At 40.6% G+C, this 23,092-nt stretch overlaps 1 protein-coding gene across 2 annotated transcripts in view; it reads right to left on the bottom strand.

Moving 5' to 3' along the window:
• cdh10b (cadherin 10, type 2b (T2-cadherin)) overlaps positions 1-2,572 on the bottom strand; it is a 49,268-nt gene extending 46,696 nt beyond the window's left edge. Inside the window, exon 1 of one of the 2 annotated variants that reach the window (XM_082151892.1) lies at positions 2,492-2,572. The gene's annotated coding sequence lies outside the window, so the exon portion shown is untranslated. Of the gene's footprint in view, positions 1-2,320 lie in introns of both variants that reach the window. The other variant, XM_082151891.1, reaches the window with a different exon arrangement.
• Between the last annotated feature and the right edge of the window lie 20,520 nt (positions 2,573-23,092).

Genomic DNA, 23,092 nt, shown 5'->3' with positions numbered 1-23,092 from the left:
ACGCAACGGTTATAAATGAGGCCCTTGGTCTGTCCAGATTACTTGCAGGGCATCAATCTCTCTGCCATGGTCAGATAAAGATGGAGGCTAAGTTTGTTTTGTTTAAACATTTAATATGGCAGAGCCCTTCCATCACTTTAAATGTAGGGCTGGGGCTTGTGGCAGCAGGGTTTTTAGGGTTTTAAATGTTTGTTTGTGAAAGTAAAGTCATGACGGCTTAAAAAGATTCAAGATCAACATGATGAAGACTGATCTTCATTGCTGCTTAGCACAGAATTTTGAGCCACTTGGTGGAGCTAACTCGCTCTCAGATAACACTGAAAGTTCTGAATTTGTGTCTCGTTCTGTTTCCTTGGGTATATCATAAGTCTTCAGTCTAAAGGGGTAAAAATAAATGCTAATGATTTTGTACTGAAGGCATAATCCAGGAAGTGGATTCTGATTGGCTTTTTTAGCAAAATATCAATTTTATGTTAATTTCAGGACAGATTGTATTTAGTAAGTGAAAATACTTTATGTATCACCTTTGACATCAGTGACATCAGTCAAAATATACACTCTTAGAGAAAAAAGGTTCTTATGTGGATCCATGGGTTCTTGACTCAGTTTTAAAGAACACTTTATGCCAAAAAGGTTCTATGTAAGGAGAAATGTCTTAAATAATTTCATAATACTTTAATGTTTAACAGTTAATTCTAGCGATAACGTGTCTTACGAGCTGCTTAATTCATACATTTTAATAAAAAATTAAAAAAAACATTAAAACACAAAGAAATAATTTAACTAAATCCATAAAATGATCCCTTAAAAATGATTTATATATGAAGCACCTCTAAAGTTCTTGATGTGATAGAGTGAAGCTATACAATTATTGTTAATAGCTCAGAATTTCACAAGTTCATTTCTAAATTTCTGACTTTGAAATCTCGCAAATCTGAGCAAAGTTTGAGACATTGTTGAAATCTCTTCCATGAGAGACTATTAGGAAGTTTTTCTCAGAAGGGAAAAAAAAATCTGAGAAGCAGGAGGTCTGAATTTGCATTCAGTTTAATCTCATGGAGAAAATACCGAGATATTAGATGGATCTTATAATACAGTTTATCTTTCCAGAAAGAAGAATCTTTATAAACAGATAAAAGGAGTAATCTTTAGCCTGTAAATTTCTCCCTAGACATTTGTCTCCTAAATGTGTATGCTGTCAGTGACAGATCTTCTATTCACAGGCTTTTGTGTGCGTTTCAAGTGAATCGTTTTGCATTGAAAGAGATGCTATTAGTGAGGCTAATTTAGAACGCAGAAATGCAACGAGCACTTTAGAGGTTAATTTGTGTTGGACAATAATGACCACTCACTAATGACCTCCAATACTGAGATCCAGTTGATCGCTGTATTTACAGCAGCATACGCTAATGTGTGTGTGTGTGTGTGTGTGTGTGTGTGTGTGTGGTGTGTGTGTGTGTGTGTGTGTGTGTGTGTGTGTGTGTGTGTGTGTGTGTGTGTGTGTGTGTGTGTGTGTGAGAGAGAGAGTGTGTGTGTGTGAAAGAAACAGTGAGTGAGTGAATGATTAGGCATGAGCAGTGGGGTAGACTCTTGCTGTGTCCAATGCATACATATTTATGAAATATTTTAGCACATCTCTCACTCTCTCTCTTGCACACACACACACACACACACACACACACACACACACACACATTCACATTCACGCACATCGTTTATCTTCAAACTGAGGCTGCCTGTAAAATAGCTGCCAGATGACACACGGGTCAAAGCAATAATCTGCTTATCAGAATCAAGCAAAAGCATTTGTGTAATTGCAGGATTCATAACAGAGCAATTGTCAAATAAAATTACTGCAGAGCAGAGCAGTGCAGCCAGCCCGTATGAAGTTTTTTAGACACATCTATTGCTGTATGTTTTATATTTAATGCACATTACAATCTTACCTGTGTGTAGAAATACAGTTTTATTTAAAAATAACATAAATGATCATATAAGCAATAATGAAAACAGCCTTTTGATCTAAAATGATATCATTTTGCCTCTGAATTGGCAAACAAGAATATTAAACATCTTTTGAAAGTAGAAGCAACGCAGTGTCTAGAGATGCAATTCAACAGCACAGCACAAAAACAGTTTAAACAGTTTCTAGCCAGGAATTTTTCTACAATATGAACTCAATAAGCCTCAATAAACCCTGTAAAGTCCTTGACTGTAAATCTGCATTGAGACATTTCAAAAGCGACCAAACTATCTCTTTAGATCCTACGCACATTATTTGAAACCACCTGCAAAAGAAACTAATCAATCGTCTACTCACACTCTCTTTTTGCGTTTGCCACGTCTTTCTCAGTTGCTTTAAATCCGTCTTAGCCACTCTTTAATCAATAGTTCCTCCAGTGTAAAATGATCTCCACGCAACCACTCTGCAGGGCACATCTGTCTTAATGATAACCTTTAGATTCAGCGAGCGAGAGAGAAAATTACGTACATGACTGCTCTCTTTCCGGACTCTCCTCATCCGTCTGAGCAAGAGTGGGGGACTGAGAGAGCACAAGAGCAACAGAGCCGGAGAGGGAGAAGGAGGGAGGGACGGATGAGAGAGACACACAGAGAGAGAGAGAGAGAGAGAGAGAGAGAGAGAGAGAGAGAGAGAGAGAGAGAGAGAGAGAGAGAGAGAGAGAGAGAGAGAGAGAGAGAGTTTTACCTTCGTTGTCTATACTCCATTGTTTTCTGCTGTGTTTTCAGGCAACTTCTATATCTCCTTAGCATAAGCTCCACGCTTGTCACCTTCCCTCTTAGTTTTCACTGTAAGACTGAACATTGTCCTGAAGCTTACTGTGTGAGAGAGAGAGAGCTGTCTGACTGTTCTCTCTTTTCTTATTCTAGTCCCTTTGTCTTAAATTTTCCCAATGCTTTTTGATTTCTACTTGTCTTTTTACATCCTTTTTTGTCTGTCGGTGTATTATTTTTCCTTTCATCTGCTTTTCTCTCCCTCCCTCTCTCTCTCTCTCTCTCTCTCTCTCTCTCTCTCTCTCTATCTCTCTCTCTCTCTCTCTCTCTCTCTCTCTCTCTCTCTCTCTCTCTCTCTCTCTCTCTCTCTCTTTTGAGTGTCAGGGAGATTGTGGCAGCAGGATTGAGCCCATGATTGGCTGCCACTCAGTCGTCGCCGATGAAAGACAGCAAAAAAAAAGAAAGGTAGAGAGAGAAGAAGAGGCTTTACTCCCCTGGAGCTGCGGTTTTGACTTCGCTTGCCACAGATTGTGTGTGTGTGTGTGTGTGTGTGTGTGTGTGGGGGGTGGGGGGGGGTTAGGAAGATACACTGCCAAACGACCGAGAGAGATATAAAGCGAGAGGGAAGAGGTCAAGGATATGAGGGCCATGGGCGTTAGAACCGCTGGCAATAGATGGCGGTAGCGATCCACAGCTAATGGAAGTCGTGTGATAGATGGACTCATCGATGCTAACTGTCCAAAGCGATCCGAGCTTGATCTAATCAGGGTTCAATGACAGTGGAATGAAGGAGAAAGAGCCCATAATAAGTAAATCAACACCAGGAGAGAGGCAAAAGTGAGGTAGGAGATGGGGGCGGGGTGGACCATGTCCAGGCACTCAGCGGGAGTGTCATTACCTGCTCTCTCCTCCGGTTCATATTAGTCCATCACCTCACATAAAACGAATCGATGGAGAAAAGCTGGATTTGTTTCAATGCTGCAAAGACAAACTTAAGAGATCATTTTACCAGAGCATTTGACAGAGAGAGTTGAAAGTTGTGACAGACTGACATATATTGACCCGTGCTAAAGTCTTGAACAGACTGAATTTAGGCTTTTATTCCCATAAACAGAACCTCAACAAACCTCATTGGGTCTTGCGGAAGCACAAACTTAATGCGTAACACGAGAATTAACTCATTGGTTCTTGCAGAAGCTCAAATGTGATTCGTAACATGAGAATGAACCTCATTGGTTCTTGCTGAAGCTCAAATGTGATTCGTAACACAATAATTAACCTCATTGGTTCTTGAGGAAGCTCAAACGTGCTGCGTAACACGAGAATTAACCTCATTGGTTCTTGCAGAAGTTCAAATGTGATTCGTAACACGAGAATGAACCTCAATGGTTCTTGCTGAAGCTCAAATGTGATTCGTAACACAAGAATTAACCTCATTGGTTCTTGCTGAAGCTTGTGGTCGATTTTTAATAAATAAGATAGTAAACACATTTTTTTAGATCTAACCTGTGTTAAACTTCTAACCTGACTTCAACCTGTGTTAAACTTTTAACCTAACTTCTTCTTTGGGTCTAACATTATGACAAACTTTTACCTGACTTCCTCTTCTAGGTCTAACAATATAACAAACTAAATTTTACTTCTTCTTTTAGGTCTTACTAACCTTTTGATAAAGGTTGAACACAATGTCACCAAAATGTTCTGTTCTTTGCCTGTATTATGTCATGATATATATTGAGTAATCAACTGACTGTTAACCCTTTACAATGTTTTTTTGATGATTTTGCTTATGCCAGTAACAGAGGGTAAAGAAGGGAGGGGCTTGCTTTACCAATTGAACCAATCATATTGATAGAAGGTGACATGTTAGTCATGCTGGTTTTATTTAGATGTGTCTGTCTTTGTCCTATAAAACCTGATGTATTCTTCTGCTTGGGTGAGATTCTCTGAGAATTGCTCGAGTACTCCCGGCCGTAAATAAAGAACTCAAAGGACATTTGCTGAAGTCTGTCTGTCAATTTCTGCTGCGCAGCAGGTGAGTTCGTTTAGAGAAATAGATTATATATTCAAGCGTCGATTGGAGACGGCCCAGGGGGATCGTCGATTGGAGACAGCCCAGGTATTTATTAAGCGTCGATTGGAGACGTTAGGGATCGTCGATTGGAGACATTAGGGATCGTCGATTGGAGACATTAGGGATCGTCGATTGGAGACGTCCATGGTAGTCTTAGGTCAGATGAAATAGGACTTAGTTAGGTTTAGGAAATATCTACGACAAGCTCAAATGTGATTCATAACACGAGAATGAACCTCACTGGTTCTTGTGGAAGCTCAAGCGTGCTGCATAACACGAGAAATAACCTCATTGGTTCTTGAGGAAGCTTAAACGTACTGTGTAACATGAGAATGAACCTCATTGGTTCTTGAGGAAGCTCAAACGTACTGTGTAACATGAGAATGAACCTCATTGGTTCTCGTATGTCAAGCGACCATGCTTGAGCTTCTGATTACCACAACTAATGTGTGAGTTGATGAATGTTTATATGTGAATAAAAGCCCAAATTAAATATGTGTCTCTTCGGACAATTTTGACTAAACTGCTCAATTCATATGGATTAGTTTTACGATCTCTTTATTAACTTTTTGTTGTGTCAAAGGGGTAGTTACGTAGCTGTCGGTGGAGGAACAGACAGCTCTCAGATTTCATCAAAAAGATCTTCATTTGTGTTTCGAAGATGAATGAAATTCTTTTGGGTTTGGAATGACAGGGTTGATGACAGCAAATGATGATAGAATTTTCATTTTTGGGTGAACTATCCCTTTAAACATTCTAATCATCAAAGAATGAACATTTTCAAAGAATGAATATGAGATCATGACACTGAAGACTTGCCATCACAGGAATAAATTACTTTCTTTTCAAATCTTTTCAAATAGGATACGGTTATTTTAAATTGTAATAATATTTACAGTATTACTCTTTTTTTAATGTATTTTTGTTCAAATAAATGCAGCCTCTGAGAGCATTTATGCACGGTGAGAGACCTCTTTTAAAAACATTAAATAATCTATCAAATAATACCATCATATATCAATTATTAATACTTAAGATACCTAAAACAATATATAAATATATATATATATATAACGCAATCCCCCCCAGCTGTCTGAGATTGTCATGTTGTGCGGCAGTATCACACTTAGTTAGGACTGACAAATCACTCATTGCTGGAAGCCAGGTTAGGACTCAGTGATAATAGGGTACATTTACAAAAGGCACAAAGACAGGAAGACTTCAGTGAGGATTGTGTTTTAAATGCGTCTAAAAAGAAAGCAATGTAATGGAGGTTGGTCTGAGAGCAGTGATGGGCTCAATTAACACAGTCTGTGTGCCGTAACACTTGCTTTGTTGTAGTGCCAAGTCCTCATTTATGTAATTTAAACAGAATGTGTGTATGCACGTCTGTTGTTTATGAACATATAGCTGCGATAAAAGGGAAAGACAAACCCTTTTAGAAGTATTTTACAGAGATACTGTAAACATAAGGTTTATTTTCATCCTGCGAGGAATGCTGGGAGACCTGCACAGCTCTGGAGATTACTTGTGTCTTGGCTTGAAGTAATTTTTATGAGGAACGAATTTGCTTGATTAGGCTCAAAACTGTTATATATTTGAAATCAGACATTTTTTAACTAATGAATATCTCTTTGTATGCAGTGAAATAAATCACCACATGGGGCACTGCTGCTGTTTGACACGGATTCACTGTCATTCAGCATCATGTAGTGATCTAGATTTTTCTAAATAGCCAATAGTAGATCTCAGAGTTTTAACAGACTCTAATTTTCTTGTTCCAGTTCATCTCATCACTGCTGATGTTCAAGAGTAAGAAGTTTAGTCTGTGGTTGGGTACAGTCATTGTGTGTAATGTCTCCAGTTGGGGGCAGTAGTGGGCCAAAGTTTTTTAAAATGTCATAAATTCACTCTCTCTGACTAATGACACATTATTGGGCCTTATCAACAATAAATGCAATAACAAATAAACCATTAAAAACAGAGCTACCATGTGGCCAGCACAGTTATGCAGATGTGCATGAGAAATTGAGACCACAGGAAATACATGACCATGACTGATGAAGTAGGGGAGCGCTAATGCAGAGTTCATATGAAAATATAAACACTTTCACACACACGCAGAGATACTTACACTTATTACTACATTTGTCCAATTACATTTACTCTACCTTTATGCTTATTACTGGACACTGCTGGGGCACCATTAACTTCCTCTCACATAAACACACATTTATTTTCATGAACAAACAGAATTGTCAGAGACTCAGAGTTGGTTTGAGTCATCAGGCTGGTAAACACTGCAGGCTGGATACTGCAGTGCTTTCAGCTGTTTTATATTCTCTTATTTATATTTTATTTATTTATTTCTCTGAAGTGGCCAACCACAGATGAGCATATTGATGACTCTCACTAGTGATGTGAATTGAGTGAGACTGATACATAGTTATGTCAAAGACACTGCAGTACCATCAAAAAGAGCAAAAGGGCATTGATAGTAGCTTTCTTTGGATTCCACCACTCTCTGATGAATAAAGCGAGAGAAGTTTGTGAACTTTTGTGTATGTCACAGGCTTATTATCAGAATCAAGTAAAACATTATTACTAGTAGTTTAGTAGTGTACTAATTTGTACATAAATTACAAGTCAGTACTTGTTCACAACTAATTTTCAGTCAGAACATAGGAGAGTCTGCTGGTAAAAAAAACAAATGTGACAGACCTCGTAATAAAATGAGAATCAATGGCTCTTCGGAGATGGCGAGACCTGAGGGATTTGAAATGTTGTAAATATGTTGTTTTTATTACTCAACACGTGAGTAAGGTATTTTATAGAACAGATAAGTTGCCATATGTGTAATCATATTCACAAACACAGGCACGCAGAGCCGAAGCAAAACCAAAATAATGTTCTTCCGCAAAATGCACTTTTTTTTTTATTTTTTTTTTACTAGAAGGCCAAAAGTTACATGGTGTACCTTTAAAGGAAATATCATATTCACGAATGTCTACATTATGAAATGCTGCACTAAAATACTCGGACTGTGGTTCCTGCATTGCTCAGCCGTGCCGCTACTGAATCTACAACGCCACGGCAAAATAAATTGTTTTAGCTGAGTTGTGCTTGCAGTCTGAATTGGATGTAATGAAAGAGAATCACTGGGAGCCTCAGAATAATACAGAGACAATAAATAGACAACACATCTTTCTATTGAGCTGTCCTCAGCCCCGAGGGGGCCAAACAGCACCAACCCACCCCCAACACGATTTCAACCGAGGGGGACCACCTCACTACGGCCCCTGCGCGGGGGTACAGAGTCCGGCGAGTGAATTTCGGAGGGGTGGTGTTCCAGTTAAAATTAGTATGATTTTTTTAAAGGAAATAAAATGGATTTATATATTTTATTCACTCAATAGCCTATGAAAGTGATCCAAAAATAAAATAAAATAATAATTTTCTCATTAAAAATGATATATAGTAAAAATGCAGCTGCATGGCATGAGGAGAGGGAAGAGCGACATCACAAAGATGTAGACGCCGTAAAAGATGTGTTTAAAACGTGCAAGGTCCGTACAACTGTGGATTCCTTCGTGAGAGTTGCACGGCTTGGAAAATACAGCAGGAGTGAGGGTGCAGATGAACCTGTGAGACTGGGGAGACCTGTTCTGGTTACTCTGCAAAGTATGGAGTTAAAGATCAGCCTGTTCAGGAAGATCTCGGCGCTGCACCAAACGGACAAGCATAGAAATGTGAGATTAGCAAATGATCTGACAAAGACTGAGAGAGAAAAGGAAAAGGAGCTATATGAAGAAGCAAAGGAAAAACAGCGGAAGTCATCAGGAGAATACACCTTCAGAGTCCGTGGACCTCCCTGGGCAAGGAGAGTGGTGAGAATCCCTAAGATTGAGTGACTTAAACAGCCTGATCCCGTCTCTGTTAAAGTAGCACAGGAGTGTAAATCTCCGCCTAACATATTATGTTTATACACCAATGCAGATCAATTTCATAACAAATTGCCTGAATTTGCTGTTCGTTTGAGATTACTCCCGCTTATTCATATTATGGGAATTACAGAAGTTAAATCAAAGAGTCATAAGCAACAGATGATCCCAACAGAATTCAACTTGGATGAAATAGAGGACTATAACATGTTTTCAAGGAATATAGAGAATGATATAGGTAGAGGCTTACTGCTTTATGTACATAAAACTTTAGAAGCAAAAGAAATGGTAACTGTTTCAGAATTCCAAGAAAGTATTTTTGTTAAGATTAAATGTAGTAACAACGAGAATGTGATTATTGGACTAATTTACAGGTCAGATAGTGGAACAGAGAGCAACAATGATAACCTTTTGGTTTTACTAGAAGAAGTGTCGATTATAAAACATTCATACAAATTAATTATGGGAGATTTTAATTTGCCAAATATAGATTGGAGATTACTAGAAGTGAAGGGAAATAACCCCATATCATTAGACAACAGGTTTTTGGACTGTATTCATAATCTATGGTTGTTCCAACATGTTTTAGAACCAACAAGGTGGCGAGGTGGTGATACACCACATGTATTGGATCTTATTGTAACAAATGAGGAACATATGATAGATGACATTCAATATCTAAGCCCTTTGGGCAAGAGTGATCATTGTGTCTTGTTGTTTAAGGTAATTTGTTATACACAAATGTTAAATAACATACCCACAAGAAGGAATTACAATAAGGCCAATTACGATGAAGCACGTAGGGAACTGGAAAATTTCGATTGGAAATTACTTCTATCCAATTATGATGTTAATAAAAAATGGGTACTTATAAAGTCTAAGTTAAAGGAAATAGAGGAGAAATTTGTACCTATTGTTAAAATTAGGTCCTATAATAATAACAATAAAAATAAAAAACACTTCTTTCCATTAGACGATATTACAAAAGAAAAAATTAAAGAAAAAAACAATCTTGGAAGGAAAGCATTACGAAATAATAAACCAGAAATACAACAGGCTTATCGGAGAGTTCGAAACATTGTGAGGATGAGAACGAGAAATTTAAAGAGAAAATATGAAGAAGAAATAGCCAAGCAATCTAAATATAAACCAAAGGTTATATGGAATTATATAAACAAAAAGACAAAAATAAAAACGGCAGTGGGTGATCTATATTGCAATCAGAATAATACTAATTCTATAAAAACAGAGAAAGATATAGAAAAGGCAGATATATTGTCAGAATACTTCTGTAGTGTATTTGTTGAAGAGCCTGATGGGCAGATACCCGAGGTACCAAGGTTGAAAGTTCAACAAACAGAAAATATTGAAATATCAGTTGAAGATACAAAACGGCTTTTACAGAAAATGAATGTATATAAATCCCCTGGACCGGATTTGATACATCCTAGGATTTTGAAGGAACTGGCGACTGAGATTGCTGAACCGCTAACAGTACTATTTAACAAATCATTAGAGGACTCAGTTTTACCAAATGACTGGAAAGAGGCCCAAATTAGTGCAATTTTTAAAAAAGGAAATAAATCTCTAGCTGGAAACTATCGACCAGTCAGTTTAACGTCAATTGTTAGCAAAACTATGGAAAAATTGATAAGGACATATATAGTCCAGCACATGAAAAGTAATAAATTATTTAGTAGTAAACAATATGGTTTCATATCTGGGCGGTCAACCTCTCTTCAGTTACTCACAGTTTTTGACAAATGGTCACAAGCCTTGGATAGAGGTCAAACAGTAGACTGTATTTATCTGGACTTTCAAAAAGCTTTTGACACTGTCCCTCATAAAAGACTACTATCAAAGTTAAAATCTTATTGTTTAGACAACAGAGTTATTTATTGGATACAGGATTTTTTGCACAATAGAAAACAACAGGTGGTAGTGAATGGTGCTGCCTCAGATTGGAAGCCGGTGACATCTGGGGTCCCACAGGGATCAGTCTTGGTTCCTGTTCTATTTGTAATATATATAAACGATCTGCCAGATACGATGCAGTCTGATGTTTACCTTTTTGCGGATGATACAAAAATTTTTAGAATAATAACAAGTGACACAGACCGAGCCTATCTTCAAGAAGATCTATGTAACACGAGCAAATGGTGTGACCAGTGGCTATTAAAGATTAATCCCGAAAAGTGTAAATATTTACATATTGGGAAAAAAAAAGACACTATGGCCGATTATGTAGTTGGGGATATAGTGGTGAATTCTGTACGGGAGGAAAGAGACGTAGGTGTTGTGGTGGATGGTTCACTTGAATTCCACACACATATTTCTGAAAAAGTTAAAAAAGCAACATCTATGATTGCAATAATAAGAAGAACTTTTCAAAATTTAGGTAAGGATATATTTTTACCATTGTATAAATCCCTGGTAAGATCACATCTTGAATATGCAAGCTCAGTTTTTTTACACTGCGTGCGGTAAACTTATGGAATGAGCTTCCAGAAGAAGTTGTGTGTTCCACTTCTATTAATTCCTTTAAGAATAGGCTGGACGCATTTTGCCAGTCAAAAGATGTTATGTATAACTATAAAGCTTGTTATTAACTAATGTAAATTATGAATGTAATCTAGTTATGATTGTTAGAAAATCTTCAATTATGAAATTTGATGGGTTTTTATAAATGTTAAAATGTGAATTTTATATGTGTATATATATATTTGTTTGTGTTTTTAGAGTCTGGAATAGAGGATTGTATATCCTGTACCAGAAATATTTCAATAAATTTCAATAAATTTCAATGGTTGATTGCGTATTGTCGACTTTCATGATTGGTCATAATATCTGTAGGTTTCAGTCAATATGCTTCTCTATAGTGCACGCCTCACTGAACCGATCATCAGAGTAAACCACTCACTGTCTACAGTAGAAGAGAGTCTTATGAGCTGGTTCTTTATATGAAATCACAAAAAACATCAGTTATCAGTTATTTCCTTGGCAACTACATAAATGAAAAAAAAAAAAAAAAAAAATGTTGAAGAACTAAAATTACTAAAACTAAAGCTGAAATTAAAAATGAAAAAAGAAATGATAGACAAAAGCACATTTCTAAATCACTCAAATATAAAAATTTAAGCTAATGCAAATATTCAAATATTAATAAATACTAGAATAGTATATAACTAAAATAACATTAATATGAAAGGAATTGGTAAATAATAATAGAAAAAATAATCATTTGTAAACAAACAAATAAATAAACACATGCATGCATTCAATGAAGGTACAATTAAGAGGTATAATGGTTTGCAAACATGATTTTAATTTGAACTTAAAATTCCTTATTCACAACCTTGTCCTGAACCCAGTATAAGTGGCCGGTTATGAGCCATCATCAATCACAAAGTGTTTTATAATGGTACAGACTTATGTGCAGAATCACATCAGCTTTCAATGTCAATGTCAAAATTATACACTAGAACTTTTTTTGGCCTTTTTCTTGAGAGAAGACAGGAAATGATAGGGGACAGGATCAAGAGATGTTGAAAGCCCGAGCATCACCGCTCATTGTGTCGGGACTAATGTGTGTTAACCGCTTGGCCATTTTCAAAATTGGTTTATAATAAATCTGCACACTGTAAATCTGTTAGGGGAAAATCATCTGTGAATCTGCGGTTAGCTCTTTAACCTTTGGTTAGCTCAGCTTGTGTGGATTAATAGAGAGGATTGCCTCCATGTGAGTAAACCAACCCAGATGCTGAGATAATCCTGGAAAGACATGGTTGGCATGGCGATAGACCCTAAAGCACAGCCACTGTCTTTGTTGGCTACTGGGAGATTTCTGGAGCGTCGTCACCAGATGCTTCCGTGGCTGTCAAGTGCTCCAGGGGGTTTCTGGGATTGAAAATAAGTTATGAATGTCTCAGGCTTAAAATAAGATATGCTAAAACTACCTAAGGTGTCTTTTTTACATATGTTAGTATGTATAGGCCTAAACAGGCCCTATAGGGGCAATACACCACCATTCAGTTTCAGTATGGGTTAGTACACTGTCAAATTTTTTTTATAATTAGTCAATTAGTCACGACAACATGACTTTTACATTACTTTAAATCATAAAATTAAGTTAAGCAATTTCAACTTTTTTTTTAATAATTATGAGAAGTCAGTTTAATTTAATTTAAGTTGAAAGTTGATTGTATTTAAAAATTGAAGGCACCAACTGAACATTATTTTTAGTCAGTTTTTTTAAAGAAATGAATACTTTTTTAAGACACGTTAATTTCGTCAGAACGACAGTAAATACATTTATACAGTTATATAAGATTTATATTTCAAATAATTGGTATATTTTTGAACTTTCTATTATTCAAAAACTAATTCTGAAAATTCAGCTTTGCCACTGCAGGAATATATCACATTAATACCTTTTAAAATATAATAAAACAGCTTTTGATTATAACATTTAATTTTTCCGTGTATCTTTTTTTTACATTTTTGATAAAATAAATACAGTCTTGGCAAACATAAGCAACTTATTTCAAAAACATAAAAAATAAAACACTTAAAAAACCTAATGAATGTTACTGGAATGTGTGTGTGTGTATATATATATATATATATCAATGCATGTTTTAAGAAATACCAAATGTTCTATATATTGTTTTTCACAACTTGTAATGATTAGATTAGATTAGATTAGATTAGATTAGATTCAACTTTATTGTCATTACACAAGTACAGGTACAAGGCAACGAAATGCAGTTTAGGTCTAACCAGAAGTGCAATAGCAGCAAGTGCAGGATATACAGTGGTTCCATAAGTGCAGAACAAGGATATGTACTGAATAAATATAGAGTTGAATACTATTATAAACAAAAATTTACAGATAGATTTGTCCCATGAATATAATATACAGATAACTATTACTGTGAACAGAATTTACAGCTAGATATGTACTGAATATAATATACAGATGGCTATTACTATAAACAGAATTTTTACAGATAGATATGTACTGAATATAATATACAGATGGCTGTTACTATAAACAGAATTTTTACAGATAGATATGTACTGAATATAATATACAGATGGCTGTTACTATAAACAGAATTTTACAGATAGATATGTACTGAATATAATATACAGATGGCTGTTACTATAAACAGAATTTTTACAGATAGATATGTACTGAATATAATATACAGATGGCTGTTACTATAAACAGAATTTTACAGATAGATATGTACTATGAATATATATACAGATGGCTGTTACTATAAACAGAATGTGAGCATAATATACAGATGGCTATTACTATAAACAGAATTTTACAAATAGATATATGTATAAGTTAGGCTAAAATGAGCAGTATAACAATGGATTTAAAGTAATGCAAATAAAGTTGGACAGAAGCTATCCGAATGAAAGTGCAGTGGAAAGTAATTGCATTTTACAGTTAAAGTACGGTATTGCAAATGTATATGTAAACAGTCACAGATTACTTCCTTAAATTAATTCAGTATGTTAGCTAACTGGATGGTTTGTATTATCTTCGAACTGACATTCACCTCTGATATCAAATCACTCAAATTGTAATGTAGACACAAGCATTTTCTGTAAAGCTGCTTTGAAACGATATGTATTGTGAAAAGCGCTATGTAAAAACATGTGAATTGAACTGAATTGAATGTTGCTATGAGATGAGATAGTCTTTGTGAAACTGTAACTTTCACAATAATAATGCATCCTTATCCTATAGATAAACTTCAAACTTAAAGTTGTTAGAAGATGTGCAAGTCATGGCAGATGTTTTCTTTAAATGGCTTATATGTCCTTCAATTGAACTGCTTGCATCAGTGAGAATCAGACAATCAATCTTACAGTGCGATTTAAACAATGTTGCAGATGTCCACACAAAAACACACTTTTCAGACATCATATGCTCAAAGTGTTGTTTCGCTTACAAGGCTGCACTCGTTAAAACTTTACCAGAGCCATGTTTTGGTGTGCAGCACATCACTACAGTGATCATGTGACACCAGGAGAGAATCAGACCCTCTCATGGAGATTATGCCTGACTAATGTCTGCTCTCCTCAAGTTTTGCAGAAGAAACATTAGGACAAGCGCTGCTGGAATAATGAATGGCGCTCTGGTGTCTCTGCATGTTTCTCTGAGCTCCTCACCTCTCATCTCCAGCACCGTCAGCGGCGGTGAGGCGTGTTTCATTTCAACATTCCTTCAGCTGTCAATTCACATTCACATGATGACAATGACTGAAAGAGGCCGACACACACCTACCTCAACTGTAAATTAGACCTGACTGCGTAATTAGTCAGACCAGCTAATTTGTAGAGATCAAACACATTTGAAGGGAAGATGGCAGAGTGGACCAAAGAAAAAGAAGAAGTATTTTTTGCACCTAGTAATTACAAAATAAATCAGAAGAATAATTATAGATTTATTGACTTGTTTGAAAAGCTGAGCAACTAGTGGGCCTGACAAAATAAATGCCCCTTACAAAAAGTGATGAGTGATGGTAAAACTATGGTACTTTGAAAAATACCATGGTATTGTTTGATTGTCAAATAAATATAATATTTCAAAGATATTATCAAAGCAAACATGGAATGTTCTCATAACTTTGGCTACAATTTTTAAAAGGTTGTCTCAAATTTCAAACATTCTTGCAGTAACATTAATAAAATGTTCGTTCAAAATGACCTGGTCTTTGATAATGTTCTCGAAACATTAACGTTTTCTGAAGCATTTTAGCTGGACATCTGTCTAACATTTTTTAAAATTTTGCTACTGGTATGAGAATGGTTAGAGAACATAACATTTCCATAATGATTGACAAAAAATAATAAAATGAAATGTTCCGTTAAATTTCGCATAACCAATAAATGTTTGTAAAACAATTTTTTTTTTTTTTTTTTTTTTGACATTTTGACCATTCAGAGGACATTTAAAAATAACGTTTTCATAACTAAATGGTAACATTAGCAAAACGAATATTTTTATATTTTGGTATTGACATCCTACATGTCCATAGAAAACAAATATTATCTTGGTGCAATGTCATGGTCCTTCTATGCAGGATAGATGTTTGTTTATGTACAAGGTTGACTGTTGTGATTATTTGCAAGAGAAAAGTTCATTCATATTGTCATTTTGAACACTGGGCTGTGGATAGCAACACTCACCATTATAGCCACAAATCAACAATCCTGATAACAGCTGTTGTCTCAGAACTGTCTTTATTACAAAGGGTTCCTCATCTGTGTTTCTACACTGTGCAGGAAAAAGACAAAGTGAGGTAAAGACAGGTGGAACATATTGTCGGCAGTATTTTTAAATTTTCACTGTGGATCAAGACTTTGTTCTAGCACACCACATTTGTTTCAGTTATAGCTGACTGGAATATGTGGATTTTTGTGGTTTGTTTTATTTGGGTACGCCTCGTTTTTTACTGTCATAGCTGACAGGACAATGTGAATCTGGAGGAGGTGATCTATCATAATGTGGAATAGAGTCGTAAGTGTGTGAGATGGAAGTCATATATCACTGCCATGTTTACCTGTAAATAACCCGGTTTGAGGCTTCTCATCATTTTGCCACACGCGCGGACAAAGAGCTTACTGTGAGTGTTACTGAATCTGTGAGTGTGAGTGTAAAGTCTTTCACACTGTATCTGTTTCAGGAAACCACACATTCACACAACCTTTATTTGTTTTCAAGCTTGCATTGTATTATGCAGAACTGGTGATGTCTTTCATTCATTTTTATGTACAACAAGTGGGGATTTTTCAGTGAAATATCCACTATATGGCGACAAGACCTGTTTATTTGTGAGTGAGTCATTGAATCATTACTTGAATTGAATCGTTAAAACCGCACTGATCCACTCTGGAACAAAACAAGTGACCTTTTAACCCTTGTGTGGTGTTCATATTTTTGTTATTCAGCCAGTGTTCGTGGGTCTGGTGGACCCGCTGCATTTTTGGGGTTTTAATTCAACATTATCAAACAATTTATGTTAAAATACTCAACAGATGTTTACTTCATCCCAATTACAAGCAATATAAACAGCATATATGGTTAATATTTTCCCTTTACCTTTGTTAGAACACATTTAAGAATTGCAACCCTGTGCGGGAACGGCAGGGGTAGAAACAAAACTCACTTTCACACTCTCTCACACTTACACACAATCTCTCTCTCACATGCATGCACACACTCATGCACGCACACACACATACACACAATACACACGCACGCACACACACACACACACACACACACACACACACACACACACACACACACACACACACACACACACGCACACACACACACACACACACACACACACACACACACACACACACACACACACACACACACACACACACACTCACTTGGATGTGGTTTACGGGGACTCTCCATAGGCGTAATGGTTTTACTAATGTACAAACTGTATAATCTATCCCCCTACACTAACCCTACCCCTAAGCCTACCAATCACAGAACACTTTTGGTCTTTTTTGAATTTCAAAAAACACCATTTAATACGTTTTTTAAGCCGTTTGGTTTATGAGGACACAGATGTCCTCATAAACCATGTTTACGTTGTTATACCCATGTCATTATACACATTTGTGTCCTCATAAACCATATACAAGAACACACACATACACACACACACACACACACACACACACACACACACAATAACAGCAAGCACTTACAGGAGGAGGACAGAGTAAAGGTACACAGGACCTAAAATTTCCACACTTTTATTAGCCCCGAACATCCTTTGTGTAATATAAATGTGTAGGGGGGTGTACAGTGTGTGGTCATTGAAAATGTGTTCTGATATATGTTCTTCACAGAAAATGAGCCAAGGCCAATGAGTCTGAGGTTGAAAAAATTATTAATCGTATCATTTTTCTTTTGATAAAAAATGAAAACGGGTCCCACAGACCCGAACACCATACAAGGGTTAAAGTAAGTTATGTAATAATTTACTCAACCGACTCAAATCATTCAATCAACACATTCTTTCTGAAACAATAGGTGTATTTCATTTGATGTCAAGAATGAGATGAGTCTGCGCATGGCCGCTTCAAGTCGAAGGCTCGTTTGAGATGAGCAAAATCTGCACAGAACGTACTCGGTTACTAACGTAACCTCGGTTCTCTCTAGAGAGAGGAACGAGTACTGCGTAGAATACGCTAGGGGAAAATCCTTTTCCACGAGAATACTGAAGCCAAAAAAATTATCCTTTAATTTTGTATTAATGTAAAACGCGTTGCGGCAGCATACAGACATAGGCGAGGCAGCTCGCGCGCCTATTGGCTGGTCTGCTGGCAACTGCTTAAGCCTATCGAGCGAGACCTAGAGTGACGTCAGACCCAATGAGGGCGCTTCGCGGCCTCTGCGTCACGTCCCGCCGAGACGGGCGTGGCTTAGGTCTATAAATACCGCTCGCAGGCATTATTTCTCTGGTTTTTCATAGTCGAAGCAACCAGAGCGCGTGCAGGCACGGCAGGATACGCAGTACTCGTTCCTCTCTCTAGAGAGAACCGAGGTTACGTTAGTAACCGAGTACGTTCTCTTACGAGAGATACTCTCGTACTGCGTAGAATACGCTAGGGGAACCTACTGTAAAACGCCGTGCGTGCTGGGATCTGATACCATAGACTCAAGGGCGACAGCCCGGAGTTCATACAGTACATAATCACCCAGGGGACTCACAGGGAATCCTGGAAGAGAGGGGGGTTAGCCACTATCTTCCTTATAGCAGCATAGAGCAAGGATTGCAATACTCAATAGCTGCATAACTGACAGCGCCAGTTATGAGATTTTGGCCATACTAGACCGACAGTAGTCTGGCCTGTAGTGCGGGAACCTCTAGGTTGTAAAACCTTATAAATGTAGACGGAGAGGCCCAGCCTGCCGCCATACAAATATCTTGCAAGGCAATCCCACTTGACCATGCCCACGATGAAGCCATGCTTCTCGTGGAGTGCGCTTTGACACCCAGCGGGCACTGCATGCCCTTGGTTGTGTAAGCTAGCGCTATTGCGTCCACTACCCATCTGGATAGGGTCTGTTTCGAAGCGGCTAGTCCCTTAGAACGCCCGCTGAACGAAACAAAGAGCTGCTCCGTCTGTCTGAAAACAGACGAGCGAGACACATAAGCTCTTAACGCCCTGACTGGGCAAAGGGAGCTTTCGTCCATATTTCCTTCAGTGACCGGCAGGGCAGACAGGGAAATGACCTGTGCTCTGAACGGTGTATTGAGGGATTTAGGAACATAACCGTGCTTAGGTTTGAGTATAACTCTAGAGTCATTCGGCCCAAATTCCATGCACGTCGCGCTTACTGAGACACATAAGCTACACATGTAAGTCCCCTATGCGCTTCACTGAAGCGAGAGCCAGAAGAAACGCCGTCTTGAAAGACAGGTGTTTAAGATCAATCTCCTGCAAGGGCTCAAATGGATGACCTTTCATGGCTTCCAGTACCGTAGAAAGGTCCCATATAGGGACTGTGGGAGGTCTGGGAGGATTCAGTCTCTTAGCTCCTCGAAGGAAGCGGATGACTAAATCGTTCCTTCCAATAGACTGGCCGAGCGTGGTCGAAGAGAACACTGCTATGGCCGCTACATAGACTTTGAGCGTGGAAGGGGACCTGCCCTTATCCAACAGCTCCTGTAGGAAGGAGAGAACCTCCGTCACACCGCAATGCCGGGGTGACACACCACGAGCTGTGCACCAGCTAGAGAACACTGACCATTTTGAGGCATAGAGACGTCGCGTAGACGGAGCTCTGGCCTGTGTGATAGTGTTTAACACTCCCTGTGGGAGGTCAGCGGGTACCCGTTGATGGCCCACACATGGAGGGACCACAGCTCTGGGTGAGGATGCCAAATCGAGCCGTTGGCTTGAGAGAGGAGATCCCTCCTCAGAGGCACTGGCCACGGGGCGGTGCTCGCTAACTGCATCACAATTGGGAACCAAGGTTGGCTCATCCAAAGTGGGGCTACAAGCAGCACTGAGCATCCTTCTTCCCTGACCCGTTCTACCACCTGAGTCAGGAGGGAGACGGGGGGAAAAGCGTAGAGAGGACGGCGAGGCCACTCGTGGGTCAGCGCGTCCTTGCTCTTCGAGAAAAATTCTGGACAGTGAGCGTTTTCTTGAGACGCGAACAGGTCTACTTCCGCTCTGCCGAATTTCTTCCACAGCAGCTGGACTGTCTGTGGGTGCAAAGACCATTCTCCTGTCGGAACCTGGTTCCTGGACAGTCTGTCTGGTCCTATATTTAGGAGCCCTGGCACGTGCGCTGCTCTCAGCGAGAGCAGGTTGCTGCGGGCCCATATCAGGAGGCGCCTGGTTAGCCTGTACAGAGTCAGGGACCTGAGGCCGCCCTGGCGATTTATGTAGGACACCACTGAGACGTTGTCTGAACGTATTAGCACGTGGTGTCCCTTTATGAGGGGACAAAAGCGCGTGAGCGCTTTGCTCACTGCCAACATTTCGAGGCAGTTGATATGTAAGAGCTTCTCCTGCTTTGACCATTGGCCAAAAAGCGGTCTGCCCTCGAGCAGCGCTCCCCATCCCGGGGTGGATGCGTCCGTGGACACCACCATCACTCTCGAGGAAGTCCCCAGGCTTACACCTGATTGGTACCAGTCTTTTGCCTCCCAAGGTTTCAAAGCTGCAATGCATGCTTGATTGACCTTGACGCGAAGCCGACCGGAGGCCCACGCTGTGCGTGGTACTCTCTTTCTGAGCCAGAACTGCAGTGGGCGCATGCGCAGAAGGCCCAACTGGAGAACTGAAGATGCTGAGGCCATCAGACCGAGCATCCTTTGAAAGGCTTTGAGAGGGACTATCGCGCCGCAGCGGAACGAGCCGGCTGCGCGCCGAATGTCCAGTGCGCGCTGAGATGACAGGCGTGCTGTCATTAGCAGCGAGTTCAGCTCTATTCCCAGAAAAGATATAATCTGTCTGGGGAAAAGCGAGCTCTTTTCCCAGTTCACTGAGAGACCGAGATTCTCGAGGTGATCGAGTAAAATGGTCCTGTGCTCTACGAGCTCTGAGTGAGATTGGGCTAGAATCAGCCAGTCGTCCAGATAGTTCAGCACTCGTATGCCCCGTAATCTGAGGGGTGCGAGCGCTGCGTCCATGCACTTCGTAAATGTACGGGGTGCCAGGGACAAGCCGAAAGGCAGGACTGTGTACTGATATGCCTGGCCCTCGAAGGCGAATCTCAAAAATCGCCTGTGACGTGACGCTATCTGTATTTGAAAATACGCGTCCTTTAGATCTATTGACACAAACCAGTCCCCCTGGCGGACGTGCGCGAGGATTTTTCTGGTTGTGAGCATCCTGAACTGGCGCTTCATAAGCGCTCTGTTCAGCTGCCGCAGATCTAGTATGGGTCTGAGACCCCCGTCTTTCTTGGGCACCAGGAAGTATCTGCTGTAAAGCCCCCCTTCGCTTTGAGCTTGAGATAGGGGTTCTATAGCCCCTTTGCTCAACAGTTTCAAAATCTCGGCTCGAAGTAGATGAGCTACTTTCGATTCTACCGTGGTCTCGACGCGCGCCATAAAGCGGCGAGGGCGTCGGCGAAACTGCAGCGAATAGCCTTATTTTATGATGTTCAGCACCCATCTCGAAAACCCCGGGAAGCTTTTCCCACGCAGGTGCGCGAGTAGCTAGGGGCTGGATGCGAAGCACGCTCTGATCGGCTCGCGATACAGCGGCTTTTGTGTGCTGTGACATAAGCGGCGCGCTCATGACATCTGAGGCAGGGGGCGCGCTGATAACAGCGGGCAGAATGCCCGCGCTCGACTCCTCCGCAGTGTTTAGCTGAGAGGAGGAGGGCTGGGCTAGTTTCATGTCTGTGTGTGGGCGTGGGCGCAGAGCAGCGGGCACATACACCACCTTTACAGCATTGCTCGCGTGAGCAGAGCATATGCATACTGGTCCTGTATTTACGGTGCGTTCTGACTCAGTCATGTCAGAGAGCGTAAGCCACAGATGTCTCTCAGACACGGTGAGCGAGGCCATGCTCCGTCCAATGGCCTGTGCTGCTGACTTGGTGGCGCGAAGAGTGAAGTCTGTAGCGCTCCTCAAGTCCGGCACGCAGATTGCGTCAGGTCCTCTCTCGTCCAGCTGGCGGAGGAGATCGGCCTGGTATATCTGGAGCGTGGCCATGGTGTGCAACGCTGACGCGGCCTGCCCGGCGGCGGAGAAAGCGCGGCGGAGCAGGGCTGACGTCGTGCGGCAGGCTTTAGAGGGCAGCGTCATCTTAGCACGCCGTCCAGCAGAGGGCGGGCATAAGTGCGCTGCAATAGCCTCTTCGACCGGCGGTAGGGAGTGGTAGCCTCTGTTATTTGCGTCGTCGACAGCGGAGAACGCCAAAGAGACAGAGGATCGTGTCCTGGCCGAAAAAGGGGAGCCCCAAGACTTAGCGACTTCTTCATGAAGCTCAGGAAGAAAAGGCGCTGGCTTGGATGCAGGTGAAACGCGCTCCCCAGGCAGGAAGTAGCCGTCCAGCCGGTTGTGAGCAGGCTGCTCAGGCGTAATCCACTCGAGGCCGAGGCTCGCCGTGGCCTGAGTGAGCACGCGCATGAGCTCCGCCTCAATGCTCGCTCTCTTTCCCATGGAAGCACGGGCAGGGGGGGCGGGATCCTCAGAGCTCGCCCAATCCTCACTGCCTGATGCTATGAGAGAGCAGGAATCTCCCTCTCGTAGCAGCGCGTCGATCTCATCAGCGTCATCGACAGAAGCGGCGGCAGACCGCGGCCGCTGTCCGTCCGGAAGTGAAGCTGATGAAACCGGAGAAGCAGGCGGGCGCACCGGCGAGCTTTGACGGCTGAGAGAGGGCTCCGGGATTCGCTGAGCGCGGCGCTTTTTACGGCGCGGCACAACAGCAGGTGTGGGCGCAGTCTCGTTGAACAGTGCCAAGCGAGTCCTCAGAGTCGCTAATGGCAACAGCTCGCAGTGATGGCAGCCGCCATCAGCGAGCGCGAGAGCTGCATGTTCTTGACCCAGGCAGGAAGCGCAGATGACATGGCGGTCCCCGTCGCTGAGTGTGGCTTTGCACGAGCCACAAGCAGGCATCTTGAAAAAGACGCAGCTCTTTTAGACAGTGTGAGTCGCGCCGGCGAACACACACACACAGTGCAATAAAAGGATATGGGCGCTGGATAGCGCAGCAGGAAGGCGATGAAGGCGGCGCGGCCAGCAGCTCCGTCGACTCGTCCCGCTGAGGTGCTTCTTCAACAGCGCGGCTTCTTCTCGGATCCAGCGATGTGAGTTG

The sequence above is a fragment of the Leuciscus leuciscus genome (genome assembly GCF_965113295.1).
Source record: "Leuciscus leuciscus genome assembly, chromosome: 21".
Taxonomy (NCBI): domain Eukaryota; kingdom Metazoa; phylum Chordata; class Actinopteri; order Cypriniformes; family Leuciscidae; genus Leuciscus; species Leuciscus leuciscus.
The sequence above is the reverse complement of the archived record's forward strand: the minus strand, read 5'-3'. Positions and strand labels throughout refer to the sequence as shown.